At 38.3% G+C, this 25,284-nt stretch overlaps 14 non-coding genes across 14 annotated transcripts; all 14 read right to left on the reverse strand.

Annotated features, from left to right (window-relative positions):
* Positions 1–1,321: 1,321 nt before the first annotated feature.
* TRNAL-CAA (transfer RNA leucine (anticodon CAA)) lies at positions 1,322–1,393 on the reverse strand. Its single transcript has one exon. It is a non-coding gene; the product is annotated as a tRNA-Leu (tRNA).
* Positions 1,394–2,399: 1,006 nt separating this feature from the next.
* Positions 2,400–2,471, reverse strand: TRNAW-CCA (transfer RNA tryptophan (anticodon CCA)). The gene has a single exon. It is a non-coding gene; the product is annotated as a tRNA-Trp (tRNA).
* Positions 2,472–3,477: 1,006 nt separating this feature from the next.
* TRNAW-CCA (transfer RNA tryptophan (anticodon CCA)) lies at positions 3,478–3,549 on the reverse strand. Its single transcript has one exon. It is a non-coding gene; the product is annotated as a tRNA-Trp (tRNA).
* Positions 3,550–4,555: 1,006 nt separating this feature from the next.
* On the reverse strand, positions 4,556–4,627 carry TRNAW-CCA (transfer RNA tryptophan (anticodon CCA)). The gene has a single exon. It is a non-coding gene; the product is annotated as a tRNA-Trp (tRNA).
* A 1,006-nt stretch (positions 4,628–5,633) lies between these two features.
* Positions 5,634–5,705, reverse strand: TRNAW-CCA (transfer RNA tryptophan (anticodon CCA)). Its single transcript has one exon. It is a non-coding gene; the product is annotated as a tRNA-Trp (tRNA).
* Positions 5,706–6,705: 1,000 nt separating this feature from the next.
* On the reverse strand, positions 6,706–6,777 carry TRNAW-CCA (transfer RNA tryptophan (anticodon CCA)). Its single transcript has one exon. It is a non-coding gene; the product is annotated as a tRNA-Trp (tRNA).
* A 1,000-nt stretch (positions 6,778–7,777) lies between these two features.
* TRNAW-CCA (transfer RNA tryptophan (anticodon CCA)) lies at positions 7,778–7,849 on the reverse strand. The gene has a single exon. It is a non-coding gene; the product is annotated as a tRNA-Trp (tRNA).
* A 1,002-nt stretch (positions 7,850–8,851) lies between these two features.
* On the reverse strand, positions 8,852–8,923 carry TRNAW-CCA (transfer RNA tryptophan (anticodon CCA)). The gene has a single exon. It is a non-coding gene; the product is annotated as a tRNA-Trp (tRNA).
* Positions 8,924–9,925: 1,002 nt separating this feature from the next.
* On the reverse strand, positions 9,926–9,997 carry TRNAW-CCA (transfer RNA tryptophan (anticodon CCA)). The gene has a single exon. It is a non-coding gene; the product is annotated as a tRNA-Trp (tRNA).
* Positions 9,998–10,999: 1,002 nt separating this feature from the next.
* TRNAW-CCA (transfer RNA tryptophan (anticodon CCA)) lies at positions 11,000–11,071 on the reverse strand. The gene has a single exon. It is a non-coding gene; the product is annotated as a tRNA-Trp (tRNA).
* A 1,002-nt stretch (positions 11,072–12,073) lies between these two features.
* TRNAW-CCA (transfer RNA tryptophan (anticodon CCA)) lies at positions 12,074–12,145 on the reverse strand. Its single transcript has one exon. It is a non-coding gene; the product is annotated as a tRNA-Trp (tRNA).
* Positions 12,146–13,146: 1,001 nt separating this feature from the next.
* Positions 13,147–13,218, reverse strand: TRNAW-CCA (transfer RNA tryptophan (anticodon CCA)). Its single transcript has one exon. It is a non-coding gene; the product is annotated as a tRNA-Trp (tRNA).
* A 1,785-nt stretch (positions 13,219–15,003) lies between these two features.
* On the reverse strand, positions 15,004–15,075 carry TRNAW-CCA (transfer RNA tryptophan (anticodon CCA)). The gene has a single exon. It is a non-coding gene; the product is annotated as a tRNA-Trp (tRNA).
* Positions 15,076–16,079: 1,004 nt separating this feature from the next.
* TRNAW-CCA (transfer RNA tryptophan (anticodon CCA)) lies at positions 16,080–16,151 on the reverse strand. Its single transcript has one exon. It is a non-coding gene; the product is annotated as a tRNA-Trp (tRNA).
* Positions 16,152–25,284: the final 9,133 nt, after the last annotated feature.

The raw sequence follows: 25,284 nt of genomic DNA on the forward strand, positions 1-25,284 counted from the left end.
AAAGTATTGGCTGTTCCCGGCATGGATTTTTTTATGTTTTGAACTCAATTCCCAAATGATATTTCTCATCAAAGTATTGTTGATAAGATATTAATCTATATCATTTAAATAAAACACTATTCAACCACTGCGCTGACACATGACAACAACTTTGAGCTATTCTATTGTCAGTAGGATTACGCAGTTTCCGTTTCAATCTTTACCCAAGCATCGATTAAGTTATGAAAAGATAATAGAGTTACTTGACCCCGACGTGATTTGAACATGCAACCTTCTGATATGGAGTCAGACGCGCTACCGTTGCACTACGAGGTCAGTTGAAACGCATGTACGCCCAATACTTCTCATGAAAAGTGCATGAGATAATATCTGGAAGCCATCAGGAAACTTGCAACTTTTACTCCCATTTTGGAAAAGATATAAACAAGGATGAATTAAGATCATGACATTCTGGTTCAGGGATTTCCAGTTTCAAATTTAAAATCTAATAATAAACTCTCTTTTCTTACAAATTCAAAGATGACAATGGCATGAACAAAGTGTTAGCTGTTCCCGGCAAGGATTATTTTTTTTATGTTTTGAACTCAATTCCCAAATGATATTTTTCATCACAGTATTGTTGATAAGATGTTAATCTACATAACTTAAATAAAACACATTTTTAAACACTTTGCCTACAGGTGGCAACAAAGTTGAATTTTTCTATTGTCAGTGGAATTACTCAGTTTCCGTTTTCAATCTTAACACAAGCATCGATGAAGTTATGAAAAGATGAAAGAGCTTCTCGACCCTGATGTGATATCAGCACGCAGCCTTCTTTACTGGAGTCAGAAGCGCTACCATTGTGCACAAGGTCAGTTGAAAAGCATGTTTGCTCCAATACTTCACATGAAAAGTGCATGAGATAATATATGGACCCCATCTGGAAATTTGCTACTTTTAATCACAGTTTAGAAAAGACATAAACAGGGCTGAATTAAAATCATCACATTCGGATTCATTGATTTGCAGTTTAAAATAAAATATCTAGTAATAATCCCTCTTCTCTTAGAAATTCCAAGAAGACAATGGCATGAACAAAGTATTTGCTTTTCCCGGCATGGATTTTTTTATGTTTTGAACTCAATTCCCAAATGATATTTCTCATCAAAGTATTGCTGATAAGATATTAATTTATATCATTTAAATAAAACACTTTACAAACATTGCGCTGACACATGACAACAAAGTTAAGCTATTCTATTGTCAGTAGGATTACGCAGTTTCCGTTTCAATCTTTACCCAAGCATCAATTAAGTTATGAAAAGACTATAGAGTTACTTGACCCCGACGTGATTTGGACACGCAACCTTCAGATCTTGGGTCAGACGCGCTACCGTTGCGCCACGAGGTCAGTTGAAAAGCATATACACCCAATACTTCTCATGAAAAGTGCACAAGAGAATATCTGGAAGCCATAAGGAAACTTTCAACTTTTACTCCCATTTTGGAAAAGATATAAACAAGGATGAATTAAGATCATGACATTCTGATTCAGGGATTTCCAGTTTAAAATTTAAAATCTAATAATAAACTCTCTTTTCTTACAAATTCAAAGAAGACAATGGCATGAACAAAGTGTTAGCTGTTCCCGGCAAGGATTATTTTTTTTATGTTTTGAACTCAATTCCCAAATGATATTTTTCATCACAGTATTGTTGATAAGATGTTAATCTACATAACTTAAATAAAACACATTTTTAAACACTTTGCCTACAGGTGGCAACAAAGTCGAATTTTTCTATTGTCAGTGGAATTACTCAGTTTCCGTTTTCCATCTTAACACAAGCATCGATGAAGTTATGAAAAGATGAAAGAGCTTCTCGACCCTGATGTGATATCAACACGCAGCCTTCTTTAATGGAGTCAGAAGCGCTACCATTGTGCACAAGGTCAGTTGAAAAGCATGTTTGCTCCAATAATTCACATGAAAAGTGCATGAGATAATATATGGACCCCATCTGGAAATTTGCTACTTTTAATCACAGTTTAGAAAAGACATAAACAGGGCTGAATTAAAATCATCACATTCGGATTCATTGATTTCCATTTTAAAATTAAATATCTAGTAATAAGCCTTCTTCTCTAAGAAATTCAAAGAAGACAATGGCATGAACAAAGTATTGGCTGTTCCCGGCATGGATTTTTTTATGTTTTGAACTCAATTCCCAAATGATATTTCTCATCAAAGTATTGTTGATAAGATATTAATCTATATCATTTAAATAAAACACTATTCAACCACTGCGCTGACACATGACAACAACGTTGAGCTATTCTATTGTCAGTAGGATTACGCAGTTTCCGTTTCAATCTTTACCCAAGCATCGATTAAGTTATGAAAAGATGATAGAGTTATTTGACCCCGACGTGATTTGAACATGCAACCTTCTGATCTGGAGTCGGACGCGCTACCGTTGCGCCACGAGGTCAGTTGAAACGCCTGTACGCCCAATACTTCTCATGAAAAGTGCACGAGATAATATCTGGAAGCCATCAGGAAACTTGCAACTTCTACTCCCATTTTGGAAAAGATATAAACAAGGATGAATTAAGATCATGACATTCTGGTTCAGGGATTTCCAGTTTAAAATTTAAAATCTAATAATAAACTCTCTTTTCTTACAAATTCAAAGATGACAATGGCATGAACAAAGTGTTAGCTGTTCCCGGCAAGGATTATTTTTTTTATGTTTTGAACTCAATTCCCAAATGATATTTTTCATCACAGTATTGTTGATAAGATGTTAATCTACATAACTTAAATAAAACACATTTTTAAACACTTTGCCTTCAGGTGGCAACAAAGTTGAATTTTTCTATTGTCAGTGGAATTACTCAGTTTCCGTTTTCAATCTTAACACAAGCATCGATGAAGTTATGAAAAGATGAAAGAGCTTCTCGACCCTGATGTGATATCAGCACGCAGCCTTCTTTACTGGAGTCAGAAGCGCTACCATTGTGCACAAGGTCAGTTGAAAAGCATGTTTGCTCCAATACTTCACATGAAAAGTGCATGAGATAATATATGGACCCCATCTGGAAATTTGCTACTTTTAATCACAGTTTAGAAAAGACATAAACAGGGCTGAATTAAAATCATCACATTCGGATTCATTGATTTGCAGTTTAAAATAAAATATCTAGTAATAAGCCCTCTTCTCTAAGAAATTCAAAGAAGACAATGGCATGAACAAAGTATTGGCTGTTCCCGGCATGGATTTTTTTATGTTTTGAACTCAATTCCCAAATGATATTTCTCATCAAAGTATTGCTGATAAGATATTAATTTATATCATTTAAATAAAACACTTTACAAACATTGCGCTGACACATGACAACAACTTTAAACTATTCTATTGTCAGTAGGATTACGCAGTTTCCGTTTCAATGTTTACCCAAGCATCGATTAAGTTATGAAAAGATGATAGAGTTACATGACCACAACGTGATTTGAACACGCAACCTTCTGATCTGGAGTCAGACGCGCTACCGTTGCACCACGAGGTCAGTTGAAAAGCTTGTACGCCCAATACTTCTCATGAAAAGTGCACAAGATAATATCTGGAAGCCATCAGGAAACTTGCAACTTTTACTCCCATTTTAGAAAAGATATAAACAAGGGTGAATTAAGATCATGACATTCTGATTCAGGGATTTCCAGTTTAAAATTTAAAATCTAATAATAAACTCACTTTTCTTACAAATTCAAAGAAGACAATGGCATGAACAAAGTGTTAGCTGTTCCCGGCAAGGATTATTTTTTTTATGTTTTGAACTCAATTCCCAAATGATATTTTTCATCACAGTATTGTTGATAAGATGTTAGTCTACATAACTTAAATAAAACACATTTTTAAACACTTTGCCTACAGGTGGCAACAAAGTCGAATTTTTCTATTGTCAGTGGAATTACTCAGTTTCCGTTTTCCATCTTAACACAAGCATCGATGAAGTTATGAAAAGATGAAAGAGCTTCTCGACCCTGATGTGATATCAACACGCAGCCTTCTTTAATGGAGTCAGAAGCGCTACCATTGTGCACAAGGTCAGTTGAAAAGCATGTTTGCTCCAATAATTCACATGAAAAGTGCATGAGATAATATATGGACCCCATCTGGAAATTTGCTACTTTTAATCACAGTTTAGAAAAGACATAAACAGGGCTGAATTAAAATCATCACATTCAGATTCATTGATTTCCATTTTAAAATTAAATATCTAGTATTATGCCCTCTTCTCTAAGAAATTCAAAGAAGACAATGGCATGAACAAAGTATTGGCTGTTCCCGGCATGGATTTTTTTATGTTTTGAACTCAATTCCCAAATGATATTTCTCATCAAAGTATTGTTGATTAGAAATTAATCTATATCATTTAAATAAAACACTTTTCAAACACTGTGCTGACACATGACAACAACGTTGAGCTATTCTATTGTCAGTAGGATTACGCAGTTTCCGTTTCAATCTTTACCCAAGCATCAATTAAGTTATGAAAAGATGATAGAGTTAATTGACCCCGACGTGATTTGGGCACGCGACCTTCTGATCTGGAGTCAGACGCGCTACCGTTGCGCCACGAGGTCAGTTGAAAAGCATATACACCCAATACTTCTCATGAAAAGTGCACAAGAGAATATCTGGAAGCCATAAGGAAACTTTCAACTTTTACTCCCATTTTGGAAAAGATATAAACAAGGATGAATTAAGATCATGACATTCTGATTCAGGGATTTCCAGTTTAAAATTTAAAATCTAATAATAAACTCTCTTTTCTTACAAATTCAAAGAAGACAATGGCATGAACAAAGTGTTAGCTGTTCCCGGCAAGGATTATTTTTTTTATGTTTTGAACTCAATTCCCAAATGATATTTTTCATCACAGTATTGTTGATAAGATATTAATCTACATAACTTAAATAAAACACATTTTTAAACACTTTGCCTACAGGTGGCAACAAAGTCGAATTTATCTATTGTCAGTGGAATTACTCAGTTTCCGTTTTCAATCTTAACACAAGCATCAATGAAGTTATGAAAAGATGAAAGAGCTTCTCGACCCTGATGTGATATCAACACGCAGCCTTCTTTAATGGAGTCAGAAGCGCTAACATTGTGCACAAGGTCAGTTGAAAAGCATGTTTGCTCCAATACTTCACATGAAAAGTGCATGAGATAATATATGGACCCCATCTGGAAATTTGCTTCTTTTAATCACAGTTTAGAAAAGACATAAACAGGGCTGAATTAAAATCATCACATTCGGATTCATTGATTTCCAGTTTAAAATTAAATATCTAGTAATAAGCCCTCTTCTCTAAGAAATTCAAAGAAGACAATGGCATGAACAAAGTATTGGCTGTTCCCGGCATGGCATTTTTTATGTTTTGAACTCAATTCCCAAATGATATTTCTCATCAAAGTATTGTTGATAAGATATTAATCTATATCATTTATATAAAACAGTTTTCAAACACTGCACTGCCACATGACAACAAAGTTGAGCTATTCTATTGTCAGTATGCTTACGCAGTTTCCGTTTCAACCTTTACCCAAGCATCGATTAAGTTATGAAAAGATGATAGAGTTACTTGACCGCGACGTGATTTGAACACGCAACCTTCTGATCTGGAGTCAGACGCGCTACCGTTGCGCCACGAGGTCAGTGGAAAAGCATGTACGCCCAATACTTCTCATGGAAAGTGCACAAGATAATATCTGGAAGCCATCAGGAAACTTGCAACTTTTACTCCCATTTTGGAAAAGATATAAACAAGGATGAATTAAGATCATGACATTCTGAATCAGGGATTTCCAGTTTAAAATTTAAAATCTAATAATAAACTCTCTTTTCTTACAAATTCAAAGATGACAATGGCATGAACAAAGTGTTAGCTGTTCCCGACAAGGATTATTTTTTTTATGTTTTGAACTCAATTCCCAAATGATATTTTTCATCACAGTATTGTTGATAAGATGTTAATCTACATAACTTAAATAAAACACATTTTTAAACACTTTGCCTACAGGTGGCAACAAAGTCGAATTTTTCTATTGTCAGTTGAATTACTCAGTTTCCGTTTTCAATACTAACACAAGCATCGACGAAGTTATGAAAAGATGAAAGAGCTTCTCGACCCTGATGTGATATCAACACGCAGCCTTCTTTAATGGAGTCAGAAGCGCTAACATTGTGCACAAGGTCAGTTGAAAAGCATGTTTGCTCCAATACTTCACATGAAAAGTGCATGAGATAATATATGGACCCCATCTGGAAATTTGCTTCTTTTAATCACAGTTTAGAAAAGACATAAACAGGGCTGAATTAAAATCATCACATTCGGATTCATTGATTTCCAGTTTAAAATTAAATATCTAGTAATAAGCCCTCTTCTCTAAGAAATTCAAAGAAGACAATGGCATGAACAAAGTATTGGCTGTTCCCGGCATGGATTTTTTTATGTTTTGAACTCAATTCCCAGATGATATTTCTCATCAAAGTATTGTTGATAAGATATTAATCTATATCATTTAAATAAAACACTTTTCAAACACTGCGCTGACACATGACAACTTGAGCTATTCTATTGTCAGTAGGATTACGCAGTTTCCGTTTCAATCTTTACCCAAGCATCGATTAAGTTAAGAAAAGATGATAGTTATTTGACCCCGACGTGATTTGAACACGCAACCTTCTGATCTGGAGTCAGACGCGCTACCGTTGCGCCACGAGGTCAGTTGAAAAGCATCTACGCCCAATACTTCTCATGAAAAGTGCACGAGATAATATCTGGAAGCCATCAGGAAACTTGCAACTTTTACTCCCATTTTGGAAAAGATATAAACAAGGATGAATTAAGATCATGACATTCTGATTCAGGGATTTCCAGTTTAAAATTTAAAATCTAATAATAAACTCTCTTTTCTTACAAATTCAAAGATGACAATGGCATGAACAAAGTGTTAGCTGTTCCCGGCAAGGATTATTTTTTTTATGTTTTGAACTCAATTCCCAAATGATATTTTTCATCACAGTATTGTTGATAAGATGTTAATCTACATAACTTAAATAAAACACATTTTTAAACACTTTGCCTACAGGTGGCAACAAAGTCGAATTTTTCTATTGTCAGTGGAATTACTCAGTTTCCGTTTTCAATCTTAACACAAGCATCGATGAAGTTATGAAAAGATGAAAGAGCTTCTCGACCCTGATGTGATATCAACACGCATCCTTCTTTAAAGGAGTCAGAAGCGCTACCATTGTGCACAAGGTCAGTTGAAAAGCATGTTTGCTCCAATACTTCACATGAAAAGTGCATGAGATAATATATGGACCCCATCTGGAAATTTGCTACTTTTAATCACAGTTTAGAAAAGACATAAACAGGGCTGAATTAAAATCATCACATTCGGATTCATTGATTTCCAGTTTAAAATTAAATATCTAGTAATAAGCCCTCTTCTCTAAGAAATTCAAAGAAGACAATGGCATGAACAAAGTATTGGCTGTTCCCGGCATGGATTTTTTTATGTTTTGAACTCAATTCCCAGATGATATTTCTCATCAAAGTATTGTTGATAAGATATTAATCTATATCATTTAAATAAAACACTTTTCAAACACTGCGCTGACACATGACAACTTGAGCTATTCTATTGTCAGTAGGATTACGCAGTTTCCGTTTCAATCTTTACCCAAGCATCGATTAAGTTAAGAAAAGATGATAGTTATTTGACCCCGACGTGATTTGAACACGCAACCTTCTGATCTGGAGTCAGACGCGCTACCGTTGCGCCACGAGGTCAGTTGAAAAGCATGTACGCCCAATACTTCTCATGAAAAGTGCACGAGATAATATCTGGAAGCCATCAGGAAACTTGCAACTTTTACTCCCATTTTGGAAAAGATATAAACAAGGATGAATTAAGATCATGACATTCTGATTCAGGGATTTCCAGTTTAAAATTTAAAATCTAATAATAAACTCTCTTTTCTTACAAATTCAAAGATGACAATGGCATGAACAAAGTGTTAGCTGTTCCCGGCAAGGATTATTTTTTTTATGTTTTGAACTCAATTCCCAAATGATATTTTTCATCACAGTATTGTTGATAAGATGTTAATCTACATAACTTAAATAAAACACATTTTTAAACACTTTGCCTACAGGTGGCAACAAAGTCGAATTTTTCTATTGTCAGTGGAATTACTCAGTTTCCGTTTTCAATCTTAACACAAGCATCGATGAAGTTATGAAAAGATGAAAGAGCTTCTCGACCCTGATGTGATATCAACACGCATCCTTCTTTAAAGGAGTCAGAAGCGCTACCATTGTGCACAAGGTCAGTTGAAAAGCATGTTTGCTCCAATACTTCACATGAAAAGTGCATGAGATAATATATGGACCCCATCTGGAAATTTGCTACTTTTAATCACAGTTTAGAAAAGACATAAACAGGGCTGAATTAAAATCATCACATTCGGATTCATTGATTTCCAGTTTAAAATTAAATATCTAGTAATAAGCCCTCTTCTCTAAGAAATTCAAAGAAGACAATGGCATGAACAAAGTATTGGCTGTTCCCGGCATGGATTATTTTATGTTTTGAACTCAATTCCCAAATGATATTTCTCATCAAAGTATTGTTGATAAGATATTAATCTATATCATTTAAATAAAACACTTTTCAAACACTGCGCTGACACATGACAACTTGAGCTATTCTATTGTCAGTAGGATTACGCAGATTCCGTTTCAATCTTTACCCAAGCATCGATTAAGTTAAGAAAAGATGATAGAGTTATTTGACCCCGACGTGATTTGAACACGCAACCTTCTGATCTGGAGTCAGACGCGCTACCGTTGCGCCACGAGTTCAGTTGAAAAGCATGTACGCCCAATACTTTTCATGAAAAGTGCACGAGATAATATCTGGAAGCCATCAGGAAACTTGCAACTTTTACTTCCATTTTGGAAAAGATATAAACAAGGATGAATTAAGATCATGACATTCTGATTCAGGGATTTCCAGTTTAAAATTTAAAATCTAATAATAAACTCACTTTTCTTACAAATTCAAAGATGACAATGGTATGAACAAAGTGTTAGCTGTTCCCGGCAAGGATTATTTTTTTTATGTTTTGAACTCAATTCCCAAATGATATTTTTCATCACAGTATTGTTGATAAGATGTTAATCTACATAACTTAAATAAAACACATTTTTAAACACTTTGCCTACAGGTGGCAACAAAGTCGAATTTTTCTATTGTCAGTGGAATTACTCAGTTTCCGTTTTCAATCTTAACACAAGCATCGATGAAGTTATGAAAAGATGAAAGAGCTTCTCGACCCTGATGTGATATCAACACGCATCCTTCTTTAAAGGAGTCAGAAGCGCTACCATTGTGCACAAGGTCAGTTGAAAAGCATGTTTGCTCCAATACTTCACATGAAAAGTGCATGAGATAATATATGGACCCCATCTGGAAATTTGCTACTTTTAATCACAGTTTAGAAAAGACATAAACAGGGCTGAATTAAAATCATCACATTCGGATTCATTGATTTCCAGTTTAAAATTAAATATCTAGTAATAAGCCCTCTTCTCTAAGAAATTCAAAGAAGACAATGGCATGAACAAAGTATTGGCTGTTCCCGGCATGGATTTTTTTATGTTTTGAACTCAATTCCCAGATGATATTTCTCATCAAAGTATTGTTGATAAGATATTAATCTATATCATTTAAATAAAACACTTTTCAAACACTGCGCTGACACATGACAACTTGAGCTATTCTATTGTCAGTAGGATTACGCAGTTTCCGTTTCAATCTTTACCCAAGCATCGATTAAGTTAAGAAAAGATGATAGAGTTATTTGACCCCGATGTGATTTGAACACGCAACCTTCTGATCTGGAGTCAGACGCGCTACCGTTGCGCCACGAGGTCAGTTGAAAAGCATGTACGCCCAATACTTCTCATGAAAAGTGCACGAGATAATATCTGGAAGCCATCAGGAAACTTGCAACTTTTACTCCCATTTTGGAAAAGATATAAACAAGGATGAATTAAGATCATGACATTCTGATTCAGGGATTTCCAGTTTAAAATTTAAAATCTAATAATAAACTCTCTTTTCTTACAAATTCAAAGATGACAATGGCATGAACAAAGTGTTAGCTGTTCCCGGCAAGGATTATTTTTTTTATGTTTTGAACTCAATTCCCAAATGATATTTTTCATCACAGTATTGTTGATAAGATGTTAATCTACATAACTTAAATAAAACACATTTTTAAACACTTTGCCTACAGGTGGCAACAAAGTCGAATTTTTCTATTGTCAGTGGAATTACTCAGTTTCCGTTTTCAATCTTAACACAAGCATCGATGAAGTTATGAAAAGATGAAAGAGCTTCTCGACCCTGATGTGATATCAACACGCATCCTTCTTTAAAGGAGTCAGAAGCGCTACCATTGTGCACAAGGTCAGTTGAAAAGCATGTTTGCTCCAATACTTCACATGAAAAGTGCATGAGATAATATATGGACCCCATCTGGAAATTTGCTACTTTTAATCACAGTTTAGAAAAGACATAAACAGGGCTGAATTAAAATCATCACATTCGGATTCATTGATTTCCAGTTTAAAATTAAATATCTAGTAATAAGCCCTCTTCTCTAAGAAATTCAAAGAAGACAATGGCATGAACAAAGTATTGGCTGTTCCCGGCATGGATTTTTTTATGTTTTGAACTCAATTCCCAGATGATATTTCTCATCAAAGTATTGTTGATAAGATATTAATCTATATCATTTAAATAAAACACTTTTCAAACACTGCGCTGACACATGACAACTTGAGCTATTCTATTGTCAGTAGGATTACGCAGTTTCCGTTTCAATCTTTACACAAGCATCGATTAAGTTAAGAAAAGATGATAGAGTTATTTGACCCCGACGTGATTTGAACACGCAACCTTCCGATCTGGAGTCAGACGCGCTACCGTTGCGCCACGAGGTCAGTTGAAAAGCATGTACGCCCAATACTTCTCATGAAAAGTGCACGAGATAATATCTGGAAGCCATCAGGAAACTTGCAACTTTTACTCCCATTTTGGAAAAGATATAAACAAGGATGAATTAAGATCATGACATTCTGATTCAGGGATTTCCAGTTTAAAATGTAAAATCAAATAATAAACTCTCTTTTCTTACAAATTCAAAGATGACAATGGCATGAACAAAGTGTTAGCTGTTCCCGGCAAGGATTATTTTTTTTATGTTTTGAACTCAATTCCCAAATGATATTTTTCATCACAGTATTGTTGATAAGATGTTAATCTACATAACTTAAATAAAACACATTTTTAAACACTTTGCCTACAGGTGGCAACAAAGTCAAATTTTTCTATTGTCAGTGGAATTACTCAGTTTCCGTTTTCAATCTTAACACAAGCATCGATGAAGTTATGAAAAGATGAAAGAGCTTCTCGACCCTGATGTGATATCAACACGCAGCCTTCTTTACTGGAGTCAGAAGCGCTACCATTGTGCACAAGATCAGTTGAAAAGCATTTTTCCTCCAATACTTCACATGAAAAGTGCATGAGATAATATATGGACCCCATCTGGAAATTTGCTACTTTTAATCACAGTTTAGAAAAGACATAAAAAGGGCTGAATTAAAATCATCACATTCGGATTCATTGATTTCCAGTTTAAAATTAAATATCTAGTAATAAGCCCTCTTCTCTTAGAAATTTAAAGAAGACAATGGCATGAACAAAGTATTAGCTGTTCCCGGCATAGATTTTTTTATGTTTTGAACTCAATTCCCAAATGATATTTCTCATCAAAGTATTGTTGATAAGATATTAATCTATATCATTTAAATAAAACACTTTTCAAACACTGCGCTGACACATGACAACTTGAGCTATTCTATTGTCAGTAGGATTACGCAGTTTCCGTTTCAATCTTTACCCAAGCATCGATTAAGTTAAGAAAAGATGATAGAGTTATTTGACCCCGATGTGATTTGAACACGCAACCTTCTGATCTGGAGTCAGACGCGCTACCGTTGCGCCACGAGGTCAGTTGAAAAGCATGTACGCCCAATACTTCTCATGAAAAGTGCACGAGATAATATCTGGAAGCCATCAGGAAACTTGCAACTTTTACTCCCATTTTGGAAAAGATATAAACAAGGATGAATTAAGATCATGACATTCTGATTCAGGGATTTCCAGTTTAAAATTTAAAATCTAATAATAAACTCTCTTTTCTTACAAATTCAAAGATGACAATGGCATGAACAAAGTGTTAGCTGTTCCCGGCAAGGATTATTTTTTTTATGTTTTGAACTCAATTCCCAAATGATATTTTTCATCACAGTATTGTTGATAAGATGTTAATCTACATAACTTAAATAAAACACATTTTTAAACACTTTGCCTACAGGTGGCAACAAAGTCGAATTTTTCTATTGTCAGTGGAATTACTCAGTTTCCGTTTTCAATCTTAACACAAGCATCGATGAAGTTATGAAAAGATGAAAGAGCTTCTCGACCCTGATGTGATATCAACACGCATCCTTCTTTAAAGGAGTCAGAAGCGCTACCATTGTGCACAAGGTCAGTTGAAAAGCATGTTTGCTCCAATACTTCACATGAAAAGTGCATGAGATAATATATGGACCCCATCTGGAAATTTGCTACTTTTAATCACAGTTTAGAAAAGACATAAACAGGGCTGAATTAAAATCATCACATTCGGATTCATTGATTTCCAGTTTAAAATTAAATATCTAGTAATAAGCCCTCTTCTCTAAGAAATTCAAAGAAGACAATGGCATGAACAAAGTATTGGCTGTTCCCGGCATGGATTTTTTATGTTTTGAACTCAATTCCCAGATGATATTTCTCATCAAAGTATTGTTGATAAGATATTAATCTATATCATTTAAATAAAACACTTTTCAAACACTGCGCTGACACATGACAACTTGAGCTATTCTATTGTCAGTAGGATTACGCAGTTTCCGTTTCAATCTTTACCCAAGCATCGATTAAGTTAAGAAAAGATGATAGAGTTATTTGACCCCGATGTGATTTGAACACGCAACCTTCTGATCTGGAGTCAGACGCGCTACCGTTGCGCCACGAGGTCAGTTGAAAAGCATGTACGCCCAATACTTCTCATGAAAAGTGCACGAGATAATATCTGGAAGCCATCAGGAATAGTGTTGAGCATTCCGATACCGCAAGTATCGGGTATCGGCCGATACTTGCGGTATCGGAATTCCGATACCGAGATCCGATATTTTTGTGATATCGGGTATCGGTATCGGAAGTGTAAAATAAAGAATTAAAATAAAAAATATTGTTATATTCACCTCTCCGGCGGCCCCTGGACATCAGCGGGAGGATCCGGCGTCCGGCACGGCTTCTTTCTTCAAAATGCGCGCCTTCAGGACCTGTGGTATGACGTCCCGGCTTCTGATTGGTCGCGTGCCGCCCATGTGACCGCCACGCGACCAATCAGAAGCCGCGACGTCATTCCTCAGCTAAAGTCCTAGAATAAGCGCCTTTTAGGACCTGAGGAATGACGTCGCGGCTTCTGATTGGTCGCGCGGCGGTCACATGGGCGGCACGCGACCAATCAGAAGCCGGGACGTCATTCCACAGGTCCTGAAGGCGCGCATTTTGAAGAAAGAAGCCGTGCCAGACGCCGGATCCTCCCGCTGATGTCCAGGGGCCGCCGGAGAGGTGAATATAACAATATTTTTTATTTTAATTCTTTATTTTACACTTTAATATGGATCCCAGGGCCTGAAGGAGAGTTTCCTCTCCTTCAGACCCTGGGATCCATGAGGATACATTCCGATACTTGATGTCCCATTGACTTGTATTGGTATCGGATATCGGTATCGGCGATATCCGATATTTTTCGGGTATCGGCCGATACTATCCGATACCGATACTTTCAAGTATCGGACGGTATCGCTCAACACTAATCAGGAAACTTGCAACTTTTACTCCCATTTTGGAAAAGATATAAACAAGGATGAATTAAGATCATGACATTCTGATTCAGGGATTTCCAGTTTAAAATTTAAAATCTAATAATAAACTCTCTTTTCTTACAAATTCAAAGATGACAATGGCATGAACAAAGTGTTAGCTGTTCCCGGCAAGGATTATTTTTTTTATGTTTTGAACTCAATTCCCAAATGATATTTTTCATCACAGTATTGTTGATAAGATGTTAATCTACATAACTTAAATAAAACACATTTTTAAACACTTTGCCTACAGGTGGCAACAAAGTCGAATTTTTCTATTGTCAGTGGAATTACTCAGTTTCCGTTTTCAATCTTAACACAAGCATCGATGAAGTTATGAAAAGATGAAAGAGCTTCTCGACCCTGATGTGATATCAACACGCATCCTTCTTTAAAGGAGTCAGAAGCGCTACCATTGTGCACAAGGTCAGTTGAAAAGCATGTTTGCTCCAATACTTCACATGAAAAGTGCATGAGATAATATATGGACCCCATCTGGAAATTTGCTACTTTTAATCACAGTTTAGAAAAGACATAAACAGGGCTGAATTAAAATCATCACATTCGGATTCATTGATTTCCAGTTTAAAATTAAATATCTAGTAATAAGCCCTCTTCTCTAAGAAATTCAAAGAAGACAATGGCATGAACAAAGTATTGGCTGTTCCCGGCATGGATTTTTTTATGTTTTGAACTCAATTCCCAGATGATATTTCTCATCAAAGTATTGTTGATAAGATATTAATCTATATCATTTAAATAAAACACTTTTCAAACACTGCGCTGACACATGACAACTTGAGCTATTCTATTGTCAGTAGGATTACGCAGTTTCCGTTTCAATCTTTACACAAGCATCGATTAAGTTAAGAAAAGATGATAGAGTTATTTGACCCCGACGTGATTTGAACACGCAACCTTCTGATCTGGAGTCAGACGCGCTACCGTTGCGCCACGAGGTCAGTTGAAAAGCATGTACGCCCAATACTTCTCATGAAAAGTGCACGAGATAATATCTGGAAGCCATCAGGAAACTTGCAACTTTTACTCCCATTTTGGAAAAGATATAAACAAGGATGAATTAAGATCATGACATTCTGATTCAGGGATTTCCAGTTTAAAATTTAAAATCTAATAATAAACTCTCTTTTCTTACAAATTCAAAGATGACAATGGCATGAACAAAGTGTTAGCTGTTCCCGGCAAGGATTATTTTTTTTATGTTTTGAACTCAATTCCCAAATGATATTTTTCATCACAGTATTGTTGATAAGATGTTAATCTACATAACTTAAATAAAACACATTTTTAAACACTTTGCCTACAGGTGGCAACAAAGTCAAATTTTTCTATTGTCAGTGGAATTACTCAGTTTCCGTTTTCAATCTTAACACAAGCATCGATGAAGTTATGAAAAGATGAAAGAGCTTCTCGACCCTGATGTGATATCAACACGCAGCCTTCTTTACTGGAGTCAGAAGCGCTACCATTGTGCACAAGATCAGTTGAAAAGCATTTTTCCTCCAATACTTCACATGAAAAGTGCATGAGATAATATATGGACCCCATCTGGAAATTTGCTACTTTTAATCACAGTTTAGAAAAGACATAAAAAGGTCTGAATTAAAATCATCACATTCGGATTCATTGATTTCCAGTTTAAAATTAAATATCTAGTAATAAGCCCTCTTCTCTTAGAAATTTAAAGAAGACAATGGCATGAACAAAGTATTAGCTGTTCCCGGCATAGATTTTTTTATGTTTTGAACTCAATTCCCAAATGATATTTCTCATCAAAGTATTGTTGATAAGATATTAATCTATATCATTTAAATAAAACACTTTTCAAACACTGCGCTGACACATGACAACAACGTTGAGTTATTCTATTGTCAGTAGGATTACACAGTTTCCGTTTCAATCTTTACCCAAGCATCGATTAAGTTATGAAAAGATGACAGTTACTTGACCCCGACGTGATTTGAACACGCAATCTTCTGATTTGGAGTCAGACGCGCTACCGTTGCGCCACGAGGTCAGTTGAAAAGCATGTACACCCAATACTTCTCATGAAAAGTGCACGAGATAATATATGGAAGCCATCAGGAAATTTGTAACTTTTAATCCCATTTTGGAAAAGATATAAACAAGGATGAATTAAGATCATGACATTCTGATTCAGGGATTTCCAGTTTAAAATATAAAAATTTAATAATAAACTCTCTTTTCTTACAAATTTAAAGATGACAATGGCATGAACAAAGTGTTAGCTGTTCCCAGCAAGGATTATTTTTTTTATGTTTTGAACTCAATTCCCAAATGATATTTTTCATCAAAGTATTGTTGATAAGATATTAACCTACATAACTTAAATAAAACACATTTTTAACCCCTTTACCCCCAAGGGTGGTTTGCACGTTATGGACCGGGCCAATTTTTACAATTCTGACCACTGTCCCTTTATGAGGTTATAACTCTGGAACGCTTCAACGGATAATGGTGATTCTGACATCGTTTTCTCGTGACATATTGTACTTCATGATAGTGGTAAAATTTCTTTGCTATTACCTGCGTTTATTTGTGAAAAAAATGGAAATTTGGCGAAAATTTTGAAAATTTTGCAATTTTCCAACTTTGAATTTTTATGCAATTAAATCACAGAGATATGTCACACAAAATACTTAATAAGTAACATTTCCCACATATCTGCTTTACATCAGCACAATTTTGGAACCAAATTTTTTTTTTGTTAGGGAGTTATAAGGGTTAAAATTTGACCAGCAATTTCTCATTTTTACAACACCATTTTATTTTAGGGACCACATCTCATTTGAAGTCATTTTGAGAGGTCTATATGATAGAAAATACCCAAGTGTGACACCATTCTAAAAACTGCACCCCTCAAGGTTCTCAAAACCACATTCAAGAAATTTATTAACCCTTCAGGTGTATCACAGGAATTTTTGGAATGTTTAAATAAAAATTAACATTTAACTTTCACAAAATATTTACTTCAGCTCCAATTTGTTTTATTTTACCAAGGGTTACAGGAGAAAATGGACCCCAAACATTGTTGTACAATTTGTCCTGAGTACGCCAATACCCCATATGTGGGGGTTAACCACAGTTTGGGCGCATGGCAGAGCTCGGAAGGGAAGGAGCGCCATTTGACTTTTCAATGCAAAATTGACTGGGATTGAGATGGGACTTCATGTTGCGTTTGGAGAGCCACTGATGTGCCTAAACATTGAAACCCCCCACAAGTGACACCATTTTGGAAAGTAGACCCCCTAAGGAACTTATCTAGAGGTGTGGTGAGCACTTTGACCCACCAAGTGCTTCACAGAAGTTTATAATGTAGAACCGTAAAAATAAAAAATCATTTTTTTTCACAAAAATTATCTTTTTGCCCCCAATCTTTTATTTTCCCAATGGTAACAGAAGAAATTGGACCACAAAAGTTGTTGCACCATTTGTCCTGAGTACTCTGATACCCCATTTGTGGGGGTAAACCACTGTTTGGGCGCATGGGAGAGCTCGGAAGGGAAGGAGTGCCGTTTGACCTTTCAATGCAAAATTGACAGGAATTGAGATGGGACGCCATGTTGCGATTGGAGAGCCACTGATGTGCCTAAACATTGAAACCCCCCACAAGTGACACCATATTGGAAAGTAGACCCCCTAAGGAACTTATCTAGAGGTGTGGTGAGTGTTGTGAATTCTGCTTTTGGGCTCCCTCCGGTGGTTGTACATGGTAATGCAGTTGTCCCTGGGCTGCAGTCCTGGACAGGTGTATCTGCTAATTGCAATTCTGACTGGGGTATTTAGGTTTGCAGGACTCATTAGTCCTTGCCAATTGTCAATGTTTCTTGGGAGGTGTTGGACCTCTGTCTGGCTTCTCCTGCTTAGCTGCGAATTCAGCAAAGATAAGTGTCTGTTTCTTTTTCTATGGCACACATGCTGTGTGCTTGTTTTTTGATTATATTCCTGCTCTGAGTGTAGGATTCTCTGGAGTTGCAGATATACTTTCCACGTCTTTAGTTAGATGGAGGAATTTTTGTATAATCTGCTGTGGATATTTTTGGAAGGATTTTAATACTGACCGCACAGTACTCTGTCCTATCCTTTCCTATTTTAGCTAGAGTGGCCTCTTGTGCTAAATCCTGTTTTCTGCCTGTGTGTGTCTTTCCTCTCCTACTCACAGCCAATATTTGTGGGGGGCTGCCTATCCTTTGGGGTTCTGCTCTGAGGCAAGGTAGAATTCCTATTTCCATCTTTAGGGGTATTTAGTCCTCCGGCTGTGATGAGGTGTCTAGGGTTTGTTAGGTACACCCCACGGCTACTTCTAGTTGCGGTGTTAAGATCAGGATTTGCGGTCAGTACAGTTACCACCTACTCCAGTGAAAGTTTTCATGCTGCTCCAAGGTCACCGGATCATAACAGTACAACTGGCCAACAATGAGTTAAATGCATCTCAGAAGAAAGGAAGAAAGGTGTTGAACCATTTTTTTTTCTTCAGTCTGTTTTGTCTTCTCTTCCCTCTTTATCTCTGGGTGGCTGAGGAGTGTTGTGCTAGCATGGATGTTCAGGAATTAGCTTCTCGTGTAGACCAGCTTGCTGCTAGGGTACAGGGTATTTCTGATTATATTGTTCAAACTCCTGTTTTAGAACCGAAGATTCCTACTCCTGATTTGTTTTTTGGTGACAGGTCCAAATTTTTGAGTTTTAAAAACAACTGTAAACTGTTTTTTGCTTTGAGACCTCGATCCTCCGGTGATTCCATTCAGCAGGTTAAAATCGTCATCTCCCTGCTGCGTGGTGATCCGCAGGATTTGGCGTTTTCCCTGGATTCTGGGAATCAGGCTTTGCTTAATGTAGACTCCTTTTTTCAGGCTTTAGGATTATTATATGATGAACCTAATTCTGTGGATCAAGCTGAGAAGACCTTGTTGGCCCTGTCTCAGGGTCAAGAGGCGGCAGAATTGTATTGTCAGAAATTCAGAAAATGGTCTGTGTTGACTAAATGGAATAATGATGCTTTGGCGGCAATTTTCAGAAAGGGTCTTTCTGAATCCGTTAAAGATGTTATGGTGGGGTTTCCCACGCCTTCCAGTCTGAGTGATTCTATGTCTCTGGCCATTCAGATTGACCGGCGCTTGCGGGAGCACAGAACTGTGTGCGCTGTGGCGTTGTCCTCAGAGCAGATTCCTGAGCCAATGCAGTGATAGGATTCTGTCTAGAACGGAACGACAAGGATTCAGACGTCAGAATAGGTTGTGTTACTATTGTGGCGATGCTTCTCATGTCATTTCAGTCTGCCCTAAGCGGACAAAGAGGATCGCTAGTTCATTTACCATCAGTACTGTACAACCTAAATTTCTGTTATCTGTGTCCTTGATCTGCTCATTGTCATCATTTTCTGTCATGGCGTTTGTGGATTCAGGCGCCGCCTTGAACTTAATGGACTTTGAGTTTGCCAGGCGTTGTGGTTTTCCCTTGCAGCCTTTGCAGAATCCTATTCCTTTAAGGGGCATTGATGCTACACCCTTGGCTAAAAATAAGCCCCAGTTTTGGACACAGGTGTTGTGAATTCTGTTGTCGAGCTCCCTCCTGTGGTTGTGAATGGTACTTCGGCGAGTTCTGTCTATGGGCTCCCTCTGGTGGCTATGAGTGCAGCTGCTGCTTCTGAGGTTCCTTACACAAGTGACGTGGTTTATCCTTTGGTTGGCTGCTCTATTTAACTCCCCTCAGATCGTTACTCCACGCCAGCTGTCAATGTTTTTGCATTGCTTCAGTTCGCTTCTGGATCTCTCTGGTGACCTGCCTTCTCCTGCAGAAGCTAAGTTCCTGATAGTCATTATTTGTTCACTGTTTTCTTGTCCAGCTGGTTATCATGATTTTGTCTTGCTAGCTGGAAGCTTTGGGATGCAGAGTGGCCCCTCTGCACCGTGAGTCGGTGCGGAGGTCCTTTTTGCACACTCTGTGTGGTCTTTTGTAGGTTTTTGTGCTGATCGCAAAGTTACCTTTCCTATCCTCTGTCTATTTAGTAAGTCTGGCCTCCCTTTGCTGAAACCTGTTTCATTTCTGCGTTTGTGACTTTCATCTTTACTCTCAGTCAATATATGTGGGGGGCTTCCTTTACCTTTGGGGAATTTCTCTGAGGCAAGGTAGGCTTTATTTTCTATCTCTAGGGCTAGTTAGCTCTTAGGCTGTGAAGAGGCGTCTAGGCCGAGTTAGGTATGCTCCACGGCTATTTTTAGTGTGTGTGATGGGATTAGGGCTTGCGGTCAGCAGAGTTCCCACATCCCAGAGCTCGTCCTGTATGAGGTTTAACTATCAGGTCATTCCGTGTGCTCCTAACCACCAGGTCATAACAGTACAGCTGGCCCAAAGTATTAATGCATCTCAATAGAGGGATAAGAGAACTTCTGAGACCATTTTTTTTCTTTGCACTGTGTTTTGTCTTTCTTTTCCCCTAGACCTTTGGGTCGTTCAGGACACAGGTGTAGATATGGACATTCAAGGTCTGTCCTCTTGTGTGGATCATCTCACTGAAAGGGTACAAAACATTCAAGATTTTGTGGTTCAGAATGCTATGTTAGAGCCTAGAATTCCTATTCCTGACTTATTTTCTGGGGATAGATCTAGGTTCTTGAATTTCAAAAATAATTGTAAACTGTTTCTGGCTTTGAAACCCCGCTCCTCTGGTGACCCCGTTCAACAGGTAAAAATCGTTATTTCTTTGTTGCGTGGTGACCCTCAAGACTGGGCATTTTCCCTTGCGCCAGGAGATCCTGCATTGCGTGATGTTGATGCATTTTTTCTGGCGCTTGGATTGCTTTATGATGAACCAAATTCAGTGGATCAGGCAGAGAAAATCTTGCTGGCTTTGTGTCAGGGTCAGGATGAAGCGGAGGTGTACTGTCAGAAGTTTAGAAAGTGGTCTGTGTTACGAGCAGGTGATTCAGAACCACAATGGACCTAGTGGTTAAGAGCACACAAAGTGACCTGATAGTTACTAACATAGGACGAGCTCTGAGACGTGGGAACTCTGCTGACCGCAATCCCTAATCCTATCATACCACACTAGAGGTAGCCGTTGATTGCGCCTAACGCTCCCTATGCAACTCGGCACAGCCTGAGAAACTAACCAGCCCTGAAGATAGAAAAATAAGCCTACCTTGCCTTAGAGAAATTCCCCAAAGGAAAATGCAGCCCCCCACATATAATGACTGTGAGTTAAGATGAAAATACAAACACAGAGATGAAATAGATTTTAGCAAAGTGAGGCCCGACTTACTGAATAGACCGAGGATAGGAAAGATAGCTTTGCGGTCAGCACAAAAACCTAAAAACAACCACGCAGAGGGGCAAAAAGACCCTCCGCACCGACTAACGGTACGGAGGTGCTCCCTCTGCGTCTCAGAGCTTCCAGCAAGCAAGAAAAACCAATATAGCAAGCTGGACAGAAAATATAGCAAACAAAAGTAACACAAGCAACTTAGCTTATGCAGGGCAGGCAGGCCACAAGAACGATCCAGGAGAGAGCCAGACCAATACTGGAACATTGACTGGAGGCCAGGAACAAAGAACTAGGTGGAGTTAAATAGAGCAGCACCTAACGACTTAACCTCGTCACCTGAGGAAGGAAACTCAGAAGCCGCAGCCCCACTCACATCCACCAGCGGAAGCTCATAGACAGAACCAGCCGAAGTACCACTCATGACCACAGGAGGGAGCTTGAACACAGAATTCACAACAGTACCCCCCCTTGAGGAGGGGTCACCGAACCCTCACCAGAGCCCCCAGGCCGACCAGGATGGGCCAAATGAAAGGCACGAACCAGATCGGCAGCATGAACATCAGAGGCAAAGACCCAGGAATTATCTTCCTGACCATAACCCTTCCACTTAACCAGGTACTGAAGTTTCCGTCTCGAAATACGAGAATCCAAAATCTTCTCCACTATATACTCCAACTCCCCCTCAACCAAAACCGGGGCAGGAGGATCAACGGATAGAACCACAGGTGCCACGTATCTCCGCAACAATGACCTATGGAATACGTTATGGATGGAAAAAGAAGTTGGAAGGGTCAAACGAAAAGACACAGGATTAAGACCCTCAGAAATCCTATACGGACCAATGAAACGAGGCTGAAACTTAGGAGAGGAAACTTTCATAGGAATATAACGAGATGACAACCAAACCAAATCCCCAACACGAAGTCGGGGACCCACACAGCGCCTGCGGTTAGCGAAACGTTGAGCCTTCTCCTGAGACAATGTCAAATTGTCCACCACATGAGTCCAAATCTGCTGCAACCTATCCACCACAGTATCCACACCAGGACAGTCAGAAGACTCAACCTGCCTTGAAGAGAAACGAGGATGGAAACCAGAATTGCAGAAAAACGGCGAAACCAAAGTAGCCGAGCTGGCCCGATTACTAAGGGCGAACTCAGCCAAAGGCAAAAAAGACACCCAATCATCCTGATCGGCAGAAACAAAACATCTCAGATATGTTTCCCAGGTCTGATTGGTTCGTTCAGTCTGGCCATTTGTCTGAGGATGGAAAGCCAAGGAAAAAGACAAATCAATGCCCATCCTAGCACAAAAGGCTCGCCAAAACCTCGAAACAAACTGGGAACCTCTGTCAGAAACGATGTTCTCCGGAATGCCATGTAAATGAACCACATGCTGGAAGAACAATGGTACCAAATCAGAGGAGGAAGGCAATTTAGACAAGGGTATCAAATGGACCATCTTCGAGAAGCGATCACAAACAACCCAAATGACCGACATTTTTTGAGAGACGGGGAGATCCGAAATAAAATCCATAGAGATATGTGTCCAGGGCCTCTTCGGGACTGGCAAGGGCAAAAGCAACCCACTGGCACGAGAACAGCAGGGCTTAGCCCGGGCACAAATCCCACAGGACTGCACAAATGAACGCACATCCCGCGACAGAGACGGCCACCAAAAGGATCTAGCCACCAAATCTCTGGTACCAAAGATTCCAGGATGACCAGCCAACACCGAACCATGAACCTCAGAGATAACTCTACTCGTCCATTTATCAGGGACAAACAGTTTCTCCGCTGGGCAACGGTCAGGTCTATTAGCCTGAAATTTTTGCAGCACCCGCCGCAAATCAGGGGAGATGGCAGACAAAATTACCCCCTCCTTGAGAACACCCGCCGGCTCAGACAAACCCGGAGAGTCGGGCACAAAACTCCTAGACAGGGCATCCGCCTTCACATTTTTAGAACCCGGAAGGTACAAAACCAGAAAGTCAAAACGGGAGAAATACAGCGACCAACGAGCCTGTCTAGGATTCAACCATTTGGCAGACTCGAGATAAGTCAAGTTCTTATGATCAGTCAAGACCGCCATGCGATGCTTAGCTCCTTCAAGCCAATGACGCCACTCCTCGAATGCCCACTTCATGGCCAGCAACTCTCGATTGCCAACATCATAATTACGCTCAGCAGGTGAAAATTTCCTGGAAAAGAAGGCGCATGGTTTCATCACCGAGCCATCAGAACTTCTTTGCGACAAAACAGCCCCTGCTCCAATCTCAGAAGCATCAACCTCGACCTGGAACGGGAGCGAAACATCTGGTTGACACAACACAGGGGCAGAAGAAAAACGACGCTTCAACTCCTGAAAAGCTTCCACAGCAGCAGAAGACCAATTGACCACATCAGCACCCTTCTTGGTTAAATCAGTCAACGGTTTAGCAATACTAGAAAAATTATTGATGAAGCGACGATAAAAATTAGCAAAGCCCAGGAACTTTTGCACTCTTCAGAGATGTCGGCTGAGTCCACTCATAAATGGCCTGAACTTTAACAGGGTCCATCTCGATAGTAGAAGGGGAAAAAATGAAACCCAAAAATGAAACCTTCTGAACACTAAAGAGACACTTTGACCCCTTCACAAACAAAGAATTTGCACGCATGACCTGGAACACCATTCTGACCTGCTTCACGTGAGACTCCCAATCATCCGACAAGACCAAAATATCATCCAAGTATACAATCAGGAATTTATCCAGGTACTCTCGGAAGATGTCATGCATAAAGGACTGAAACACTGATGGAGCATTAGAAAGCCCGAATGGCATAACCAGGTACTCTGTTAAAAATCATTATTGCTCAAAAATATCTAATCAAGACTTAACCAGGTGCGTTATTCTTAAAAGAAAAATGTCATGATATTCTGACGAAAGTATAGTGGTTTATTGAGTTATCCACCATCGCAGCAAAAACATAAAAGGTAGATGAAACAATTACAAACAGAGTGTCCATGTGTAAATATCAGCGCTTTTCTTGTTACCCATCTTTCCAAGGTCCTGAATGGTAAGAGTCATCTGTCTGTGTGAAGTCTGAAGTCATCATAGCATGGAGTAGCTAACAGCTGTTGTTCCTCGTGTCTTGTCCCATGTCCATGGAGAATGATGGTGAAGGAAGGGAGATGACCGTCCCACGTGACCAAAGCCCCCCACCCTCCTTAGAGACGTTATTTATATGGTTTCTACAGATCACGTGTCTTCTGTATATGGAGTTAACTTATACTCTGAGCTACATACACAGAAATAGCTTTTCATAGTGTCAGCAAGAAGCAATGTGCTCAGTACAGAATAAAAATAAGAATAATTAATATTTAACAATTCCCCCTTTTGAGGGTGACAGACATTGATTGGAACCCTCAAATTAAAATATTAATAAAATCTACTTTCTTCTTTGGCAAAATGATGTAATAAATAATATTATTAATAATAATATAGTTATATGTTCTCAATAATATAATGATATGTAAATTCATGTTATGGTAATTCATGTTATGGTAAGCCGTGACTAATATTCATATAAAATATATATTATACTTCCCTATATCTACTTGAAGCATCTCAGGTGTGATGTCATCTGATCTTCATATTGATGTCTTCTTGGTTCTTTTAAACAATCTTTATTATAAGTCTTTTGTAATAGATGATAGCATGTAGATATGTAGAGACTGTGTGTCATGTGTCAATCAAAGTCCATAAATTCAAATGTTGATAAGAAAACAAAGTCCATAGATGAAATGTAGCTTTAATATCTGTGCAGTGTCACCTTTAGAGACCTGGACTTACATTGGCTCGCCTTGGAAATCATCTGGAATCCTC

This window comes from Ranitomeya imitator, chromosome 4, assembly GCF_032444005.1.
Source record: "Ranitomeya imitator isolate aRanImi1 chromosome 4, aRanImi1.pri, whole genome shotgun sequence".
Taxonomy (NCBI): domain Eukaryota; kingdom Metazoa; phylum Chordata; class Amphibia; order Anura; family Dendrobatidae; genus Ranitomeya; species Ranitomeya imitator.